Below are 13860 nucleotides of genomic sequence, written 5' to 3'. Positions count from 1 at the left end.
ATTTCATTTATTGTGTTGTTCATTGTTGCTTGTTTCCTCTTTAGTTCTTCTAGGTCCTTGTTAAATGTTTCTTGCATTTTCTCTAGTCTATTTCCAAGATTTTGGATCATCTTTACTATCATTATTCTGAATTCTTTTTCAGGTAGACTGCCTATTTCCTCTTCATTTGTTATGTCTGGTGGGTTTTTACCTTGCTCCTTCATCTGCTGCTGTGTTTTTCTACCTTCTCATTTTGCTTATCTTACTGTGTTTGGGGTCTCCTTTTTTCAGGCTGCAGGTTCGTAGTTCCTGTTGTTTTTGGTGTCTGTCCCAAGTGGCTAAGGTTGGTTCTGTGGGTTGTGTAGGCTTCCTGTTTGAGGGGATTAGTTCCTGTGTTCTGGTGGATGAGGCTGAACCTTGTCTTTCTGGTGAGCAGGTCCATGTCTGGTTGTGTGTTTTGGGGTGTCTGTGGCCTTATTATGATTTTAGGCAGCCTCTTTGCTAATGGGTGGGGTTGTGTTCCTGTCTTGCTAGTTGTTTGGCATAGGGAGTCCAGCACTGTAGCTTGCTGGTTGTTGAGTGAAGCTGAGTCTTGATGTTGAGATGGAGATCTCTGGGAGAGTTTTGCCATTTGATATTACCTGGAGCTGGGAGGTCTCTTGTGGACCAGTGTCCTAAAGTTGGCTCTCCCACCTCAGAGGCACAGCACTGACTTCTGGCTGGAGCACCAAGAGCCTTTCATCCACACGGCTCAGAATAAAAGGGAGAAAAAATAGAAAGAAAGAAAGAGGATAAAATAAAATAAAACAAAGTAAGATAAAATAAAATAAAGTTATTAAATAAAAAATAAAATATAATTATTAAGAAGAAAGTTTTTTAAAAAGAAAAACAAACAAAAATGGACGGACAGAACCCTAGGACAAATGGTGAAAGCAAAGCTATACAGACAAAAATCTCACACAGAAGCATACACATGCACACTCACAAAAGGAGGAAAAGGGGAAAAAATAATATATCTTGCTCCCAAAGTCCACCTCCTCAATGTGGGATGATTCGTTGTCTATTCAGGTATTCCACAGATGCAGCGTACATCAAGTTGATTGTGGAGGTTTAATCCTCTGCTCCTGAGGCTGCTGGGAGGGATTTCCCTTTCTCTTCTTTGTTTGTACAGCTCCTGGGGTTCAGCTTTGGATTTGGCCCCACCTCTGCGTGTAGGTCTCCTGAGGGCATCTCTTCTTCACTCAGACAGGATGGAGTTAAAGGAGCAGCTGCTTCAGGGGCTCTGGCTCACTCAGGCCCGCGGGGAGGGAGGGGTACGGATGCGGGGCGAGCCTGCGGCGGCAGAGGCCAATGTGACGTTGTACCAGCCTGAGGTGCACCATGCGTTCTCCCGGGGAAGTTGTCCCTGGATCCCGGGACCCTGGCAGTGACGGGCTGCACAGGCTCCCGGGAGGGGAGGTGTGGAGAGTGAGCTGTGCTTGCACACAGGCTTTTTGGTGGCAACAGCCACAGCCTTAGCATCTCATGCCCATCTCTGGGGTCCACGCTGATAGCCGCAGCTCGCTCTTGTGCTCATTTAACATTTGTGTATCTTTTTTGGTGAGGTGCCTGTTCAAATCTTTAGCTCATTTAAATCATTGTATTGTTTTCTTTTTTCTCCAGTTTTATGGAAATATGGTTGACAAATAAGAATTGGATATATTGAGGTTGTGCAATATAATTTTTAAAGGGTATATTGTGATGATTTAATATATATGTTTATTGTAAAATGATTACAAAAATCAGGTTAATTAAGATTAATTAATAAGAGCACTTACGATCTATTCTCCTAGAAAATTTGAAGTATACAATATGATATTACTAACTATAATAATTATGATGTACATTAGATCTGTAGCACTTATTCATCTTATAATTGAAAGTTTGTACCTTTGACCAACATCTTCCCAATTTCTCCAACTCCAATCCCTGGTAACCATGTTCTGTTCTTTAGTTCTATGAGTTTTATAGGTGTAACATACAAGTGATATCATACAGTATTTGTCTTGTGTATATGACTCTTCCACTTAGCATAATGCCCCCATGTTCATCCATGTTGTTGCAAATTACAGAATTTCCTTTTTTTTATGGATGAAAATTATTCCGTTGTATGTATATACCACATTTTCTTTATCCATTGATTAGTCCATGAAATCGTAGGTTATTTCTCTAACTTCCCTATTATGAATAATGCTGAGATGAATATGGGATTGCATATATCTCCAGGAGTTGCTGATTTCATTTCCTTCATTTCATTCAATTCAGAAGTGGGATTGTTGAATCATAGAGTAATTCTATTTCTAATATTTTACGGAAACTCCATACTGTCTTCCATAATGGGTGTACTAATTTATAATCCCAACAGTAGTGTACTAAATACACTTTACTCCTTACCCTCACCAACACTTGCCTTTTTAATAGCCATTCTAGCAGGTGTGGGGTGATCTTTCATTATGGCTTTAATTTGCATTTCCCTGGTGATTAGTGATCTTGAGCACCTTTTCATATACCCATTAGACATATGTATGTCTTCAGTGGAAAAATGTCTACTCAAGTCCTGTGTCTGTTTTTTTAAATCAGAGTATTTGGGTTTTTTTCCTATTAAGTTGTATGAATTTTTTTATATTTTGGATTCTAACCACTCATCAGATATAGGGTTTGCAAATATTTTCCCATTCCATAGATTGCTTTTTCATTTTGTTGATAGTTTCTTTTGGTGTGCAGAAGCCCTTTAGTTTGATGTAGTCCCACTGGTTTATTTTTGCTTTTGTTGCTATACTTTTTGCTGTCATATTGAAATATAAACATAGTCAAGGCCCATATGAAGAAGTTTTCCCCCTGTTTACTTCTAGGAGTTTTACAGTTTCAGGTGTTACATTTAAGTCTTTAATCCATTTTAAGTTAATTTTTATGTGTGTTATAAGATAAAGATCCAGTTTCATTCTTTTGCCTGTATATATCCAGTTTTCCCAGCACCATTTATTAAAGAGACTATACTTTCCTCATTGTGTATCCTTGGCATTCTTCTCAAAAATTAGTTGGCTGAATATGCATGGATTTATTTCTGTGCTCTAAATTTTGTTCCATTGATCTATGTGTCTGTTTTTATGCCAGTAACATACTGTTTTGATTATTATAGCTTTGGAATATAATTTGAAATCAAGTAGTGTGATGCATCCAGATTTGTTCTTCTCAAGATTTGTTCTTTGGTTATTCAGGGTTATTCTGTGGTTCTAATGAACTTTAGGATTGCTTTTTCTATTTCTTTGAAAATGCCATGGACTTTTATTAGGGATTGTATTGAATTTATAGATTGGTTTGGGTAATATGGACATTCTAACAGTATTAATTCTTCCAGTTCATGAATACATAAATCTTTCCATTTATCTGTGTTGTTTTCCATTTCTTTCATCAATGTCTTATAGTTTTAATGTACAGATCTTATACCTTGTTTAAATTTATCACTATTTTATTCTTTTTAATGCTATTGTAAATAGGATTGTTTTCTTAATATATTTTTCAGAAAGTTTCTTGTTAGTATGTAGATATGAACAAGGTTTCTGTATATTGATTTTGTATCCTGCAACTTCACTGAATCCATTTATTAGGTGACAGTTTTTGGTGAAGACTTTTTAAGGGTTTCTATATATAAGATCATAAACAGAAACAATTTAACTTCTTCCTTTCCAATTTGGATGGGTTTTATTTCTTTTCCTTGGCTAGTTGCTCTGGCTAGGACTTCCTGTACTGTTTTGAATAAAAGTTGAAAAATTGAGCACCCTCATCTTATTCCTGATCTCAAAGTAAACGTTTTCCCCTTTTCAGTTTTAAATATAATGTTAGCTGTGGGCTTGACATATATGGTCTTTATCATATTGAAATACATTCCTTGTATACCTAAATTGTTGAGAGTTCTTATCATGAAAGTATATTGAATTTTGTCAGATCCTTTTGCTGCATCTTTTGAAATGATCATATGTTTTTTGACTTTCATTCTGTTAAAGTGGTATACTGAAGTCCCCCACTTTTATTGTATTACTGTCTATTTATCTTTCAGTTTTGTTAATATTTGCTTTGCATATTTAGGTGCTCTGATGTTAAGTGCCTATATATTTACAATTTTTATATCCTTTGGTGAACTGTCTCCTTTATCATTATTTAGTGGCCCTCTTTGTCCTTTGTGACAGATTTTCATTGAAAGTTTATTTTGCCTAATATAAGTACAGCTACCCTGCTTTCTTTTGGTTACCAAAAATAGTGTCTTTTTCCATTCCTTCACTTTTAGCCTATTTGTGTCTTTAAGACCAAAGTGAGTCTGTTGTAGGCATCATATTATTTGATTCTTTTATTTTTTTCCAGTTCAACCACTGTGTGGATTTTTTTTTTTTTTTGGTGAATATAATCCATTTACATTTAATTTAATTGGTAGGTAAGGACTTACTACTCTCATTTTGTTAAATGTTTTCTGACTTTTGTTATTCCCTTGTTCATTTTTTCTTCTTTTTCTGTCTTGCTTTATGATTTTTTGGTCAGGGTATACTTTGATTCCTTTCTGTATTTTTTTTAACCAATTTTACCTTAAGTATGATGTTAGATTTACATTTTATATATATACGTTTTATTTCATTAGAAATAGAAAGCTCCCTGCTAGTCCTAGTTTTTTGTTTTTTTTTGGAAGTTTTTTCTTATGAGTGCATATTTAGTTTTCTTAAATGCTTTTTTATATGTATTGATATAGTCATGTGGTTTTTCTTATTCAATATGCTAATAGGATAATTACACTGATGGACTTAATGTTGAACTTGTTTTCCATTCATGGAATGAGCACCATTTTGTAATGAAATATGATTTATTTTTATATATCACTTCGATTTTCTAATATTTTGTCAAGGAGTATTTTCTGTTTACAAGAGATTTATTGGTCTGTATTATTCTAGTTATCTCCTTATCTGGTTTTGGTATTAAAGTACTACTTGGCACATAGAATGAGTTCTTAAGTTATCCCTCTGCTTCTATTTTCTGGAAAATATTGTGAAATTTTCCATCATTTCTTACTTAAATGTTTGGTAAAATTCAATGGTAAAACCATCTGGGGCTGTAGCTTTACAAAATTATTAGTCTTCTGTTCATTGTCCTTAATAGATTTAAGGCTATTTAGGTTATCTGTTTTTCCTCATGTAAATTCTAGTAGTTTGTATCTTTCAAGGGTTTGATACTTTTTATTCTAATTTATGAAATTTGTTGGGATAGAGTTGTTCCAAGTATTTATTTATAATCCTATTAATGGCCATGGGATCAGTAGAAATCCCTCTCATTCATTTATGATATTGGTATTTTGCACCTTCTCTCTTTAAATCTTAATTAACCTGGCTAGTGTTTTATCAGTTTTATTGCTCTAAGAAGCACTTTTGCTTTTGTTGATTTTCTCCATTGTTTTTTGGGTTTTAGCTTCATTAATTTCCTGCTATAATTTGTATTATTTTTCTTTGCTTGCTTTAGGCCTAAATTGATCTTCTGTTTCTAGTTTTCCTATAGACTGTATTTGTCTTTTCCTGCCTCTTTGCATGCATACACATTTTTTCTGATGTTTAGAACAATAATGTACATAATAAGAGTTACATTATACTGAACACTTATACACCAGATACTAGATTGCATGATTTACATATAAAGTTTTTTCTAATTTCCCAAACAACCCCTTTAGGTAGTTATAATCTACATTTTACTAGTGACAAAATTGATACCCAGAGAAGTTATTACTTCTTCCAGGACACAGAGCCAGTGATTGAGAACACTTGAATATAGTTCTAAACGTTTCTAAAGGCATTGTTTGTAAATATACTGCTATTTTCCCTGTGAAAATGTGTAGAGTTACTTAAGCTTGTGCACAAGTTTATCATCCTTCATAGTGTCTCATATCTTGAAAATGGGATAGCAATAGTTACTTGTTTATATCCTTCAAGGAAATGCAATTTTAATATATATTGATTTGCTTTTATAAAACAAAATGGAAAATAGCATTTCAAATTTTTGTAAGTATCTTTGGATATGTTTTAGGCAGCAAGTTTTATGGGAAATGACTGTCAAAATTATCAGGTTTTCAATTCTGCCTCTCATTTACTAATTAGACAAGTTGTTAAAATTCTCTCAATCTTAATTTTATTTTTTGAACAATGTGGATAACACCATCAACCTCCCAGTGCTGTTGGGAATATCAAATAATGAATGGATCTAGAAATGTATTATAAATTGTAAAGAACTCTACACAATAGCAAAAATTGTTATTTTTTATTAGGAAGAGTCTCTTCTATTTCAGCATTTCAAAGAGACACTTCTAAATTTTGCTCACATTTTAAAATGCTATCTTAATTTTCATTCAAGAAGTGTTTAGTTTCAGGGCTATGGGATTCACTAGGAAAAACTGGCAAAGCACTTCTTCTATAACATGAATAATTTAGTCATAAAATGAACTAAATTTGACAGTTGGTTATAATCTGTATTTCAATGATGAATAATATTAATAAATGAAACAGAAAGAATTTTTAAATCCATCTCCAATTTCCTCTGTGTTTGTCTCCCTCTTTTTCGTGTTTAATTTTTTGCTATTCATGAGAAAATGAAAACGCCATTGTGTGGAATGATTCTGATAAAGTGAGGAATGGATAGGATAGATTTGAGGGATGCTATAAAAGGAAGTTTCAAAAGAACTTTATCAACTTTGTAGGTATTCAACAAATCAGAGTGCCAAGCCCAAGATAATTTGTATGTATATTTTTTATTGAATGAAATATTATTTAAATTCCATAGTGCTTTATAATTTTCAAAAGTTTCACACAGATGATTTCACATAATCGCATAATAACTCTTTTTTTCTGCCTACCCCTATATTGCTTCTCCGCCCTTCCCTCTCCCCACTGGTAATCTCTAGTTCATTCTCTATATCTGTGAGAACTTTTTTGTTGTATTCACTAGTTTGTCGTATTTTTTAAATTCCACATATAAGTGCAGTACTTTGTCGGTATTCAACAAATCAACATTCCAAGCCCAAGAAATTTTATATTTTTAATCTAAATGAGACAACAAGAGAGAATGATAAGGAATTCTGATTACTCTAGAAAATAAGAGGATGTTTTAAAAATTTGGTAGGCATTGAGAGCAAAGCACTTTTATTTGACAACTTCAATTTTGTTTTGTTTTGTTTTTAGAGATATTTATTCAGGGCCTACTGGTCATCATAAATAATGGTAGCATCTTTGAGTAATATACATATATGAGTAAAGGTCAATGAATATATAACTACCCTGTACCAGACAGTGTTTTAATCATTTTATGTGGGCCTTTCATTTACTCCTCAGAAAATTCCAAATTTAACAGTAGAGAAAAATAAAGGACAGAACAGTGAAATAATATTTTTTTAAGATCTGGTAGATAATGAATGGAAGAGCTTGGGTTCTAATTCATATCTTTCTGCTTTCAAATCTTTACTATTTCTAATGACTTTCTAATGATGTTTCAATCAATTAGAGAAGAAATAATAAACCAAAAGTTATTATATTTATGGCAATATGAATGTAACATAAGATACTGATGAGACTCAGGTTGGATCTCAAGGAGAACCCAAATTTGGTTGAAAACTTACAGGAAAAAAAAATCTTTAGGGACGAGATGACATTGAGATATTTAACAGGAACTTAGGAAAGATAGGAAATCTAGGAAGTGTAAATAACTGAATTTGACCTGAAAATCAGAAATGGGGCCTTAGTTATCAATGACAGTAATTTTAATAGTCACATCAGAGTTTAGCCCTATTCTGGGAATATACTAATTAGTCACTCATTTGTTGACTACTGAATGAGTATTAATAAAAATAATGATCACACATTTGCACAATACTTTGTTTTCAAAGCTCATTTTAATTTGATTCTCACAAAATGCTTGGAAAAATGAGTACTATTATTATAATTACTTTACCAAGCAAGCAGAGTCCAGAAAAGTTAAATGACTTACATAAGAACAGAAGCCATTCAGTAGTAGAGCCAGAATTTAATTATAGATTTTCATGTCTCAAAGCTTTGTCTTGTGGACCACAAATTCTGAATATGATTGATTTGGAGACTCATAAGTGATACTACCTTAAAATCTTTCCCAGACTGATTTTCAAAGGGATATATCATTCATACCATTTATAGCCACTCATTATGGCCTATCAGTTTTATCATACATGGAGCTCCTATTGACTGGTGAATCCTTGAGCCCTGGGTTGCAATGGATTCAGAGGCTCTATCTGGGTATGGCAGAAATGAGTGTCAGAATTAGTGATGTCTGTGGGTGTGAGAGTAAGAAGTGAGTGTAGGCTCTGACATGTACTTGCTACCCCTGTGATAAGATATTGTCCTTGGAAGAAGACATAAAAATATATTGTAGTTTTTAACTTACTATAGTACATTATCACCCATGCCCATATGAGTGTGTCATTTGATGAATGATTAAAAGATCACAGCATAATTGTTGTTGGCTTTTTAGGGAGATATGGAGCACACACTAAAACAATCCACAAGGAGGAATTTTCTGTGCTATAAAACCTTATTGAAAAAAATATTGATTGAGCACAGATGATCCAGTAATGTTGTTTTTCTACTTTCAGTGATTATATATAACATTTTATTGAACATTTTTGTATATAAAACCTTTTTGGCGTTTTAGAATTTTTCCTTTTGGATAAATTATTGTGTAGTAGCAACCTGATACATAGGAAAATGTTTTCCAAAAGCTTTTATGTTAAACTAGAGACATCATTAGAAGATGATAATATAATTGAAAGAACTAATTTAACAGAAAAAAGTATAAAGCTTCTTTGTGGCAAAAATATGGAAATGTATCTGTATAGAGAGTGCTGTAAAAAGTAGGAAGCAGTGCTATATGCTCTTTTAAAAAATTTTTTTATTGAGGTATAGTCGATGTACAATATTATGTTTCAGGTGTACAACACAGTGATTAACAATTTTTAACGTTATACTCAATTTATAGTTATTATAAGCCATTGGCTATATTCCGTGTTGTACAACATATCCTTGTAGCTTATTTTTTTATTGAAGTGTAGTTGATTTACAGTGTTTTAGGTATAGTGAAAAGTGATTCAGATATATATATAGATATATGTATTCTTTTTCAGATTCTTTTCCATTATAGGTTATTACAAGACACTGAGTATAGTTCCCACTGCTATACAGTAGGTCCTTGTTGTTTATCTATTTTGTATATAGTAGTGTGTATCTGTTAATCCCAAACCCCTAATTTATCCCTACCCACTTTTCCCCTTTGGTAACGATAAGTTTCATTTCGAGATGTGTGAGTCTATTTCTATTTTGTAAATAAGTTCATTTGTCTCATTTTTTTAGATTCCACATATGAGTAATTTCAAATGATATTTCTCTTTGTCTGACTTACTTCATTTAGTATGATAATCTCTAGGTCCATCCATGTTGCTGCAAATGGCATCATTTCATTCTTTTTTATGGCTGAGTAGTATTCCATTGTGTATATATAACACATCTTTAACCATTCATCTGTTGATGGACATTTAGGTTGCATCCATGTCTTGGCTATTGTAAATAGTGCTGCTATGAAGACTAGGGTGTATGTACATTTTCAAATCATAGTTTTCAGCTTTCTGGATATATGCCCAGGAGTGGGATTGACATATCATATGGTAACTCTATTTTGTTTTTTTAAGGAAACTTCATACTGTTTTCCATAGTGGCTGCACCAATTTACATTCCCACCAACAGTGTAGGAGGGTTCCCTTTTCTCCACAATTTATTTGTAGACTTTTTTTTTAACATCTTTATTGGAGTATAATTGCTTAACAATGGTGTGCTAGTTTCTGTTGTATAACAAGGGAATCAGCTATACCTATAAATATATCCCCATATCTCCTCCCTCTTGCATCTCCCTCACACCCGCCCTATCCCATCCCTCTAGGTGAACACAAAACACTGAGCTAATCCCCCTGTGCTTTACGGCTGCTTCCCACTAGCTATCTCTTTTACATTTGGTAGTGTATATATGTTAAATAGTGCTGCTATGAAGACTAGGGTGTATGTACATTTTCAAATCATAGTTTTCAGCTTTCTGGATATATGCCCAGGAGTGGGATTGACATATCATATGGTAACTCTATTTTGTTTTTTTAAGGAAACTTCATACTGTTTTCCATAGTGGCTGCACCAATTTACATTCCCACCAACAGTGTAGGAGGGTTCCCTTTTCTCCACAATTTATTTGTAGACTTTTTTTTTAACATCTTTATTGGAGTATAATTGCTTAACAATGGTGTGCTAGTTTCTGTTGTATAACAAGGGAATCAGCTATACCTATAAATATATCCCCATATCTCCTCCCTCTTGCATCTCCCTCACACCCGCCCTATCCCATCCCTCTAGGTGAACACAAAACACTGAGCTAATCCCCCTGTGCTTTACGGCTGCTTCCCACTAGCTATCTCTTTTACATTTGGTAGTGTATATATGTCCATATCACTCTCTCACTTCTTCCCAGCTTACCCCTTCCCCTCCCTATGTACTCAAGTCTATTCTCTACATCTGCGTCTTTATTCCTGTCCTGCCCCTAGGTTCCTCAGAACCTTTTTCTTTTTTTAAAATCCATATATATGTGTATATATATATATATATATATATATATGTATGACAGACTCCAGGTCCATCCACCTCACTACAAATAACTCAATTTCGTTTCTTTTTATGGCTGAGTAATATTCCATTGTATATATGTGCCACATCTTCTTTATCCATTCATCTGTTGATGGACACTTAGGTTGCTTCCATGTCCTGGCTATTGTAAATAGTGCTGCAATGAATATTGTGGTACATGACTCTTTTTGAATTATGGTTTTCTCAGGGTATATGCTGAGTAGTAGGATTGCTGGGTCGTATGGTAGTTCTATTTTTAGTTTTTTAAGGAACCTCCATACTGTTCTCCACAGTGGCTGTATCAATTTACATTCCCACCCACAGTGCAAGATGGTTCCCTTTTCTCCAGACTCTCTCCGGAATTTATTTTTTGTAGATTTTTTGATGATGGCCATTCTGACCGGTGTGGGGTGATACCACATTGTAGTTTTGATTTGCATTTCTCTAATGATTATCGATGTTGAGCATCCTTTCATGTGTTTGTTGTCAATCTGTATATCTTCTTTGGAGAAATGTCTAAATACATCTTCTGCCCATTCTTGGATTGGGTTGTTTGTGTTTTTGATATTGAGCTGCATGAGCTGCTTGCATATTTTGGCGATTAATCCTTTGCCAGTTGCTTTGTTTGCAAATATTTTCTCCCATTCTGAGGGTTGTCTTTTCATCTTGCTTATGGTTTCCTTTGCTGTGCAAAAGCTTTTAAATTTCATTAGGTCCCATTTGTTTATTTTTGTTTTTACTTCCATTTGTCTAGGAGGTGGGTCAAAAAGGATCTTGCTGTGATTTATGTCATAAATAAATAAATATAGTGTTCTGCCTATATTTTCCTCTAAGAGTTATATAGTGTGTGGCCTTATATTTAGATTTTTAATCCATTTTGAGTTTATATTTGTGTATGATATTAGGGAGTGTTCTAATTTTATTCTTTTACATGTAGCTGTCCAGTTTTCCCAGCACCACTTACTGAAGAGGCTGTCTTTTCTCCATTGTATATTCTTGTCTCCTTTATCAAAGATAAGGTGACTATACGTGCATGGGTTTATCTCTGGACTTTCTGTCCTGTTCCATTGATCTATATTTCTGTTTTTGTGCCAGTACCTCAAAGATAAGGTGACCATATGTGCATGGGTTTATCTCTGGACTTTCTATCCTGTTCCATTGATCTATATTTCTGTTTTTGTGCCAGTACCATACTGTCTTAATGACTGTAGCCTTGTAGTATAGTCTGAAGTCCGGAAGCCTGATTCTTCCAGCTCCGTTTTTCTTAAGATTTCTTTGGCTATTCAGGGTCGTTTGTGTTTCCATAAAAATTGTGAAATTTTTTGTTCTAATTCTGTGAAAAATACTAATGGTAGTTTGATAGGGATTGCATTGAATCTGTAGATTGCTTTGGGGTGTATAGTCATTTTCACAATATTGATTCTTCCCATCCAAGGACATAGTGTATCTATCCATCTGATCTATCCATCTGTTTGTATCATCTTTAATTATTTTCATCAGTGTCTTATAGTTTTCTGCATATAGGTCTTTTGTCTCCTTAGGTAGGTTTATTCCTAGGTATTTTATTCTTTCTGTTGCAGTGGTAAATGGGAGTGTTTCCTTAATTTCAGTTCAGATTTTTCATCATTAGTGTATAGAAATGCATGAGATATCTGTGCATTAATTTTGTATCCTGCTACTTTACCAAATTCATTGACTAGCTCTAGAAGTTTTCTGGTGGCATCTTTAGGATTCTCTATGTATAGTATCATATCATCTGCAAACAGTGACAGCTTTACTTCTTCTTTTCCGATTTGCATCCTTTTATTTCTTTTTCTTCTCTGATTGCTGTTGCTAAAACTTGCAAAACTATGTTGAATAATAGTGGTGAGAGTGGGCAACCTTGTTTTGTTCCTGATCTTAGTGGAAATGTTTTCAGTTTTTCACCATTGAGAATGATGTTGGCTGTGGGTTTGTTATATACAACCTTCATTATGTTGAGGTAAGTTCCCTCTATGCCTACTTTCTGGAGGGTTTTTATCATAAATGGGTTTTGAATTATATCAAAAGCTTTTTCTGCATGTATTGAGATGATCATATGATTTTTTTACCCTTCAATTTGTTAATATGGTGTATCACATTGATTGATTTGCGTATATTGAGAATCCTTGCATTCCTTGGATAAACCCATCTTGATCATGGTGTGTGATCCTTTTAATGTGCTGTTGGATTCTGTTTGCTAGTATTTTGTTGAGGATTTTTGCATCTGTGTTCATCAGTGATATTGGCCTGTAGGTTTCTTTTTTTGTGACATCTTTGTCTGGTTTTGGTATCAGGGTGATGGTGGCCTCACGGAATGAGTTTGGGAGTGTTCCTCCCTCTGCTATATTTTGGAAGAGTTTGAGGATAGGTGTTAGCTCTTCTGTAAATGTTTGGTAGAATGCGCCTTTGAAGCCATCTGGTCCTGGGCTTTTGTGTGTTGGAAGATTTTTAATCAGTGTTTCAATTTCAGTCCTTGTGATTGGTCTGTTTATGTTTTCTATTGCTTCCTGATTCAGTCTTGGAAGGTGGTGCTTTTCTAAGAATTTGTCCATTTCTTTCAGGTTGTCCATTTTATTGGCATATAGTTGCTTGTAGAAATCTCTCATGATCATTTGTATTTCTGCAGTGTCCATTGTTACTTCTCCTTTTTCATTTCTAATTCTGTTGATTTCAGTCATTTCCCTTTTTTCTTGATGAGTCTGGCTAATAGTTTATTAATTTTCTTTATTTTTTCAAAGAAGCAACTTTTATTTTATTGATCTTTGCTATTGTTTCCTTCATTTCTTTTTCATTTATTTATGATCTGATTTTTATGATTTCTTTCCTTCTGCTAACATTGGTTTTTTATTTGTTCTACTTTCTCTAATTGCTTTAGGTATAAGGTTAGGTTGTTTATTTGAGATTTTTCTTGTTTCTTGAGATAGGATTGTATTGCTATAAACTTCCCTCTTAGAACTGTTTTTGCTGCATTCCATAGGTTTTGGGTCATTGTGTTTTCATTGTCATTTGTTTCTAGGTATTTTTTGATTTCCCCTTTGATTTCTTCAGTGATCTCTTGGTTATTTAGTAGTGTATTGTTTAGCCTCCATATGTTTGTATTTTTTACAGTTTT

Source organism: Physeter macrocephalus, chromosome 16, assembly GCF_002837175.3.
Source record: "Physeter macrocephalus isolate SW-GA chromosome 16, ASM283717v5, whole genome shotgun sequence".
NCBI classification, from domain to species: Eukaryota; Metazoa; Chordata; class Mammalia; order Artiodactyla; family Physeteridae; genus Physeter; species Physeter macrocephalus.
Note: the sequence above shows the minus strand (reverse complement) of the source record.